This window comes from Martes martes, assembly GCF_963455335.1.
Source record: "Martes martes genome assembly, chromosome: 12".
NCBI classification, from domain to species: domain Eukaryota; kingdom Metazoa; phylum Chordata; class Mammalia; order Carnivora; family Mustelidae; genus Martes; species Martes martes.
In genome coordinates this window covers 66,048,447-66,057,261 of record NC_137900.1, presented here as the reverse complement: position 1 = coordinate 66,057,261, position 8,815 = coordinate 66,048,447, and positions in this window count along the sequence as shown.

The window sequence follows — 8,815 nt, the reverse complement described above, 5'->3', positions numbered from 1 at the left end:
GCACCCCATGTGAGAGCCGCTTAACTGAGACCTTCTGCCTCATTTAGAGCAATCCTCCGTGACCATGTCCTACATTGGGCCGCATTCCCAGATCTGCCCAGCAGAACTCTGGAGCTATCTCACATTTTTAGATATTGTCTCATCTTCTGTCTTTTAGATTAAGTGATTTCTACTGGTTTCCTACAATTATTTTTTACATTTTAATTCATATATTCAATAAATTTCAATTAAAGTTGCAGAATGTAAGAGGCACTCTTCTAGGTCTTAGGGATGTAAAAAGGGACAAGACATACAGAGTCTGTCATCTTGTTTACATTTTAGTAGGAGGAGACAGGTCACAAATAGATAAACAACTAAGCACATATATGGAAAGTAAGGTGGTAGCCAATATTAATGAAGAAATGTAAAGCAGAGTAACGAGTTAAAGATGGGACATCTGGGTGGCTCAGTCAGTTAAGTGTCCGACTCTTGATTTTGGCTCAGGTCATGAGATGGAGCCCGCGTCAGGTTCTGTGCTGGGCGTGGAGCCCGCTTAAGATTCTTTCTCTGTCTCCCTCTTTCTCTGCCCCTCCCCCCTCCCCCTGTTCCCACTCCCTCTGGAAAAGAAAGGAAGGGAGGGAGGGAGAAAAGAAAAGAAAAGAGAAGAGTAGAGAAAAGATGAATGGGCTGGGTGTTTTATAGGCAGAGTGACCAGAGAAGAGCTCTCTGTCTGATGAAGACATGATGTATACAGTGGTAAGAGCATGAGAGATGTAGCTTTTTGCAAAGCAGGACTTCTAGACTGCACTAACAGCAAGTGGGAAGTCCTGAGGTAAAAGAATGTTTGCATTTTTGATGCACATCAAGGTTACATTCTCTGCCCCAAGTCTCTGGATCCTGGCCAATGACAGCTCAGATCCAATCAGCCTCAATGTTGGGTACATCCATTATGACCACCCACAAGAAGGAATGCTGGAAAGGAGAAGCTGGATAGCTTCTTGTTACCTGGTGTAAAAGGGGAGACCTGAGCACTGAGTGAGTGACTGGGATTCTATGTATATATATGTCTATCTGGATAACCTACCAGTAAACTAAGGAAAATTGGAGCTATGGTATTTCACCAGGAGTGTTTCATAAGGTTGTCTTAATATTTGAGAAAGGCATACATTTTCATCAATTCCCAAACAAGTCCATCCAAGTAGAAAAAAGCAGAGGATGAGGGCTGAGATTTACTCTTAAAGCAGAGCTTTGATATCCTGAAAAAATCCCCTCTATTTTCCCACTCCGGCTATGCTTCTGAATTCCACGGCTCATGCGTTAGGACTAGCTGATGGTGATATTCTGACAAAGACCTGACAAAGTTTTGGGGTTACCCACGTTAACGATGCATATTTTCAGCTTCCTGCTTTAAGTCTTAATTTCCAAAAAAAAAAAAACCACACAAAAGGTGGTTAAAGTGTTATGGAAGAAAATGGGACAACCGGACATTTTAAAGTTTGACATTTAAGTTGTTCTGAGGGCTTCTCAACATATATGTGTAATAAATAGTGAATAATAGTAGCTACAATGTCCTTAGTCCTTATTATGTTCTAAACTCTCTATTAATGGCAAGTAGTTTATTTATTCCTTACAAAACCTCTTCCAGGGAGGGAAGGTACTTTTATTATCTCCGTCTCACAGATGAGAGAACCGAGTCTTCAAACAGCAAAGGGCCCGGCCTGACATTGCAATGCCAGTGAAAGGCAGAGCTGGGGCTAGAACCCAGTTCCATCTGTCTCCACAGCCCAAGCCATTAGCCCACCACAGGATCTTGCCTCCATAGCAGTGAAAGATAATTAGAGCATTTAGGAATCAGAGCATTACTTATGCTCTCACCACGAAGAAAAAAAAAATCATCAGTTAATATAAAAAAGAGTTCCTGCCTTGACTGAAGTTGGCAGGTAAAATTCAGTTATTTTGGAACATTTCTTAAGGTTCAAGATGGCTAGAAGTGAAACTAAAAAATGAATCGCTGCTAGTATGTTTACAGAAGAACACCCTCCCTGGGTAAGGAAGGTACCCTCTCATCTCAACATTAGGGTCAGGCTATTGCTTAACTTCAGAGTCTTAGTAAAGTGGGGCAGTATCAGGCCAGGGAGGAGAAGGTAGAGCTTGGGGAGTGGTTAGAGAGGCAGGGAGGGGAGTTAAGGATGGGGAGACAGTCTCAGTAGCAGCTTGTGGTGGGAATATTTACATAAAGCATGAGTCTCAATTTGCTAGGGATTCGTTGCTCGAACCAGTGTTTGTGAAGTGAATTCCCTTGTTTCCTCTTCCAGATGTGAGGGCCGTTTGGCGGTGCCCTCCAAGGCTGTAGCGTTGTCTTCCCAGGCTGGAAGCAGCATTGCCTTCCGAGGATGAAAACCAGCCTGTCATCCCAGCATCTCCAATCACTGGGGGACCCTGGAGAAGTCAGTTAACCTCAATGGACCCTTTTCTCATCTAAAAGAAATAAGACAATTGACTAGACTCTCCCTTCCAGCAATTGTGTGAGTCAAGGAGAATTTACAGCTGTTGCCATTCATTAAGTTCGAATTAAGTCACCTAATTATTTTATCTCTTGTTAGATAGAAGGTAAGCTCCTGGAAAGCACATGGTGTAGTAGGTGGTCCCGAGAAGAAGCTCAGAGAATATGTGCTCATTGACCATATCTACAAAATATACATGCAGACAAATGGCCAAAGAACCCTAGCATATGTCAGCGGAGCCCTATTTTAGGATGGAAAGCAGCACTCACCCTTCTCATACAACAGTAATATTTACCAGACGCTTATTACCCTAAAAATTGCTTTCATTTGAAATTGTAACTAAAAGTAAATGGTAAGATAGTATGTAAAGTATAATCTCACCATTAAAAAGAAAAAAAGAACAACATATGTAAATGTTAATGAACCAAAAAGGTCGGAGGCTCATACACTAAGCAATTGGCAGTGGTTTTCTGCGGAAGAGTCTGGAGCAGAAACAGGACTGATTTTTACTTTCTATGCCCTGTACTTCATTACCCGCATTTCCTATCACACTGTGGTACCTATACTATTGTTGAGGGGTTTGATGGCTAAAATACTCTAATTGTTCCAAACCAGTCTGGCCAGGAATTGCTTGTCTCACATGTTACCTGTCAGCCTATGTAAAAAAAACGAAACCCAAAAGATTTTCTCAAACCTAAAGATACCGCCTTGCTTTTTACACTGCAGGGGGAAGGGGGAACCACACAGAGATAATGTTTTTTCCAGTTAATACAAGTGTGAATGAAATGGTCTTACTTTTTTTTTTTTTTCTTTCAGTTTCTGTGACCCCCAGGAGAGAAGGCTGTGGGCTGGTTATTAGAGCACTTGAGTGTGTGGGTTTGCCTGGAAGCAACAGCTAGCAAAGGCTGAAGATGGGACTAATGATAAAGCCTGCTCAGCTGCTAGAGCTCTGGGCTCAACAGCATTGCTCTCGACCAGATTTTATTTCTTGTTAATTAGATCCGATTTCACTTGATTATGGATTTCATTGAATTTAAAAGGTTGGGAGTGGGGGGTCACTTCTCCCTGCTATTCATCAGAAACATCCATAAAAAGAGCACCCGGAAACCCTTGACCATCAGCCGTGCAAATCCATTACCCCTCATTGTGATGGATTTGCTCCAGTAATTATGATCACCTTTTCTTCAGTCTGTGTCTGTGAGCATTTCTAGAACACTTGATGCCATAATACCCAAAGAAAAAGCCCTTTCTGAAATAATGGAGGCAAGATAAAATATGTGCTTTCATGTCATGGAAAAATTTATGACATTCACACAAAGAGGGGTATTTATTTCCTATGTGTATGCATCTCTGCTTTCTGCTGTTATTGATGAGTGGGAAAAGATAAATGAAGCAAAGAAGGTGGGAATAATGGCAGGGAGGGGAGCTGACTGCTGACTTCCCATCTAGTGGACTCAGACAAGCTGCTGACACCCTGTACCTAGGGCTCTGGGGGCAACAGAAGGTGATGGGGTGATCTGTCACCCCTATCCTTTGAGAGTCAGAAGGATGAAGGGGGATGAGCACAGGCCTTGAACTCAGACCGAGGTCTGAATCCAGCTCTAGCTTCGAAAGCTTGGGAGAGCTAACTGACCTTTGTTCAGCTGTCGAATGAGATATTAATGTTTGTTCCCGCATGCTGGAGAAATTAAGGAAATAATATGTAAGCCTCTTCTACACTCCATAGTAATGCTGTGGATGGTATGTAGTAGATACCCCCTCAAAATTCCCTCCCTTTTACTCTTCTCATCTCTATTACCAGTCCTTTTCCTGCCTTTCCTAATTTTTTGGTAGAAATGGCCAAGGGTTTTGTTTTTGTTTGTTTGTTTCTTTGTTTGAACCTTCTGGCCACAAATCTTCAAAATAGGCCAGCAGTAACACAAGCCCAAACCAGCCAAGTTGGTGGGTAGAATAATTTTCTCTTTTTTCCATCTTAGGTCTTCAAAAAACTCAAACATACAGACATAAAATTTACAAATGAAGATTATCTGTACATTGTCCTTAGCCCTGAGATAGATAGATTATAGGTAGACAGAGCTTTTATTCAACTTCGTTTTTTTTTCCTTTTGGCCTTGCTTTATACTGTGAATGTAATGTTAACTAATTAGCAGATCAGCCAGGTCATGAAACATTTATTAACAGCTCCCACCACTATGTTGAATGGTGTTTCCTTTGATATTTCTAATTTGGGTCCATGTCATACGTAGTGTAACTGCATTCTTATACTAGTGTTGGGAGGCTATGAAATATTCTCCCTCCTACTTTGTGGAAGGGCACAGCTGGAACCAGAGTGAGGCCAGTGGGACCCTTGCATTGGAGGCAAACTGAGAAGGGAGCCAAAAAATTCAGCAATCAAGATAAACAATATTTTAATGTAATTTAAAAAAAATCAAAATTATTGCCAAAAATCCATGATGAACAAAATGTCAACATTTTAGACAAAGAGGGGAATTAACCATGTGCTTGCATAACCCTTCCTCCTTCAGCTCACCCTGATCCAGGCCTTGGGTAGACCCTACATCTGAAATCAGTAACTGGCATCTGGTCCCAGTCCTTACATTACTTGGTTACATGCTCTCAGATGAGTCACTGAACCTCTCTGGTTCTCAGTCTCCCCATCTTGCTTCAGTTAGAAGTCTTATTAGAAATCTTCCAGCAACCCTGTGCACTTGCAAAGTCTATGATTTCCTACAATGTGAAGCTGCATTATTAGAACATCAGCGATGACTCAAAAGGACAAGATTCATTCACTGCGCCAACCATTCAACACACGATGTTTACTGAGCAGTTACTATGTGACAATTGTTCTGTGAGGTATTGAAAATACAAAGTTAAGGACTACAGAAACACACAGAAAGAAAAGCCAACCCTAGTTAAAGGCCAGGACAACCTTCCCTAGGAAGACAATTTGGCCTAAAGGACTAAAGGAGTCAGGGAAGGCAAGGACGGAGTTCCAGAAATGGAGAACAGCATGGCCAAAGACCCGGAGGTAACAAAATTCTCAGTTGGGAACCTCAGTAAGTGTAGTATGGGCGGTACTTAGTATAAGTGGGGTAGATGAAACAAACAAGCAAAACCAGTCTTTGATTATAGAACAGTAACAAAAGTATTTGGAGAGTATAAGGCCAAGAGCACTGGGTCATGGTAAGACCCGAGTTCCACTCACTACTGCCAATTAGCTAGATGGTAGGGCTTCCATTTCCACTGGGATGTGATTTTAGAACATACCACACACTTTCCCAAAAAGATGGAAGGCCTTTAATTCCCAAGAAGTATTGCAAATCTCACATCTGAGATACTGAGAATTTATGTCCTTCAGTACCGAAGATGTGCTATAATTAATACATGTAGTCACTTCCCTGCAAACAATTTGCTAAACAGCTAAGTAGCTGCTGTGTGACACCTATGAGCCTGGAGAATGCCAGGACCAGCCTTAGGCAAACAAACTTTCATCTTCCCCAGAAAGGCACGAGAAGGAGGCAACAAGGCAAATGTGTTGAGCAGACACACCCAGCACTTAGCCATGCCACCTAGGCGTATGATGGTGGTGCCGCTCTGCTCCTGCCATATTTATGTCTGCTGATTTAATTCCTACAGTTGGGAAGATAGGATTAGAGCCAGCTTTTTATAACCAACCAAATTAATTTTTTTAAATGAACACCAAAGCACACAATCATGGGGGTCCTGAGCATAACGTCAGAACCTTCTGTCTGGGACCTCACTGTTGTCACACAGAATACCTACTGTATAGTGAGCACTTACTCTGTGCCGAGCTTTACAAATATTAACCAGTTGTCACAGGTCTAGCTGACAGGATAAGATGGTTATCACTATATTACAGCCAAGAGTAATTTGAAGCAGAGAGAAGTAAACCGTGTGCCCAAAGTTGCACAGTTGAGTGGTGGAGCCAAAATTCAAATACAGCCTGTCTCACTCCAGAGTCTGTGCTCTTGGCCACCATGCTGTCTGAACAAGGTTCATCATCCTGTATGCCCAAGTGACACCCTTAGAGTACAGCGCTCAGAGGCTCTTTGAGTTTCCAGGACACTCAAGGATCTGGATTCTCTGGGCTGTAGCAAGTACCTTAGTTATTTAGTTATGGGAAAGACGAGCACACTCCACATCTTTTCTCAAATCCACCTTCTTATGCTCTTGCAAAGAGATGTCCTTCCGCCTCTGTCTCCTCTCTCTTGCTCTCATTTCCCACACCTTTTGTTCCCCTTAGACACGAGCTCTCTCTACCAGCTCCCCCTTGATAAAAACTGTTTGAGTTTCACTGTACCTTCTTCTCCCTATGGCCCCGTAACTCTTCCCCCACCAGACTTCATACATGCCTGATGGGTTCGCCTTGCCTGGATTTTCTTACCTCCCATTCCCCACTCAACCCCTGGAAATATGGCTTCTGTGCACACTGCTGTACAAACACTGCTTTCCTAATGGTCACAGTGAACCCCTTTTCACTGTCTTTTTTCAGTTCCCTATTTTCTATCTTTTCAACTTCTCCATATTTAAAATCAACCTGGTAATCTACACACTTGACAAGGAGAGACAGTTGACAGGATTATTAAAATTGAAATCTGATTCTGCCACTTACTGCCTTGCTAACTTGAGACAAGCTATTGGAAATTTCTTTGATACATGTTGCTCTCCCGCATCCCTAAATTTTGCTAAATGCCGCGATTTAGTTTTTTGCTCTGTGAACTCCTGCTCTCTCCATCTCCCCTTAATAAAAACAATAGTTGCCATTTACTGTGAAACCACACCACCCTGGGATCTGTACTATGCGCTTTCCAAAATGAGTCAGTGTCACCTCAGAATCAATGTCCACAACATGGTGTTGAGCCTTTCACTTTTCTGAGCTAACTTTCCTCCCCGCTGCTCTGCTGCCACCCATCCAAAGGTCAAACCCAAAATGCTATCTTTGACACTTGTTCTCTTTCATCTTCTGTAGTCAACCTGAAAAGAAATTCTCATGTTTCTTATCTGTTCTGACATCTCCTGTGGGATTTTAAGACTGGAACTCAAGATGGGAACTGCTTGGAAGTTTTAAGACTGGAACTGCTTGGGTTTGGTTCAGTAAGGAACCCAATTCCCAGGACTGCATGGTTGGAACATGGGTTGTCTGGCCCTCATTCCAAGATGCCAAGATGCCATGAGCTCTTCAAATGAGACGCTGTGCCTTACAAACTCCCTACCTCCAGACTCTCTTGAAAGTTTGAGCAAAGCACATGAAATCAGGATATTCTGACAAGGGGGAAAGAAAGAGGAATTCACATTTATTGCCAGTCGGCTATGTATCAGGAACTGTGCTAAGTGCTGTTGTTTCCACAATGGGCTGATGATAATTTTTAAATATAAAAAGTGTGATGCCACAACGCTGCTTCTTATTGGAACTTCATAGGAAAGTTCTTCATAGAGGTAGATCCCCCTGGATCATTTCGTCACTGACTTCCCAAGGGTGATCACCCTGGAGAAATGAAGTCATGATTTAGCTCCTACTATTCGAACGGAGAGATCATCACCTCGTGACTGGATTTCCCAATCACTGATTTAGTCTTTGACTCAACAAATATCTATTGAGTTCCTACTCTCTACCAAGACCATGATGAAGGCTGGAGATTCAGCTTCAAAATACAGGAAGTAGAACCACACAAGTGAATGCTGAGGAAGAGGAAGGTATGATGGGAGCACAGGCAGGAGGCCCTTCTTAGATGAGCAGGGTTTCCTTTTTCCCCTTGTTTCCCAGACATATCTCTTCTTCTCCACGCTACTGCCACCATCCTCATCATTTCACACCTACATTTCCACAATAAGCTCCCTGCCTTCATTCTCCCCACCTCCAATCCATCCTCCACACTGCGGTCGCAGTCATCTTTCTCGAATGCAAATCTGATCATGTCTCAAACTTTCTTTCAAACTCTTTCCAAGTCTTCTGGATAAAACTGAAGCTCTTTTGCTTGGGATATTTCCATTCATACCTGACCTCTGCCATGAAAGTTTGTTATTCCATGGAGCTAAGAACCTACTTTTCTCACTGTAGCCACACAAAACTGCTTCCAGTTCTTATGCAGTTTTTTGTTTGTTTGTTTGTTTGTTTTTGGCTGGAAAGCCCTTCTCTTCTCCTTGTCCTTTAACACTCGTCTCACCTCAACCTCCCTAAGAAAGCTTCTTGATCTTCTCACCCTCCTTTAGGTGGATGCCCTCCCTTCGTGCTTTTACAGCATCCTGGGCATATCTCTATGCAAACACAAACTCCACGATATTAGTTGTCAATTAACGTTACCCAGCTGCTG